At 34.5% G+C, this 229-nt stretch overlaps 1 protein-coding gene across 1 annotated transcript in view; it reads left to right on the plus strand.

The window, feature by feature from the left end:
• The window catches only part of LOC119587408 (protein argonaute-4-like), a 16,148-nt gene that overhangs the window by 15,468 nt on the left and 451 nt on the right, over positions 1–229 (plus strand). The gene's annotated exons all lie outside the window — the stretch shown is intronic.

The following is a 229-nucleotide window of genomic DNA, read 5'->3' on the forward strand; positions in this document are numbered from 1 at the left end:
CTCCTAAGAACTGCAAAACATTGTATGTCTGCCTAGCTGCAAGAAATACATAGGTTTTCTGTTTTGATAATGTAAATTTTCAGTTGCAGTCATTTGAAGGGATCAGTTTTATGCACCAGAAAACGTATGTTTCATTGTCAGTTCTCACATATAACTTGTATTAGTAGAGGGCAAAGAGGGAAAAATTTATCATTGGTTATGTGTTTGTGTATTGTCTGCAAAAGCATCA

Source organism: Penaeus monodon, chromosome 22 (genome assembly GCF_015228065.2).
Source record: "Penaeus monodon isolate SGIC_2016 chromosome 22, NSTDA_Pmon_1, whole genome shotgun sequence".
Lineage (NCBI taxonomy): Eukaryota > Metazoa > Arthropoda > Malacostraca > Decapoda > Penaeidae > Penaeus > Penaeus monodon.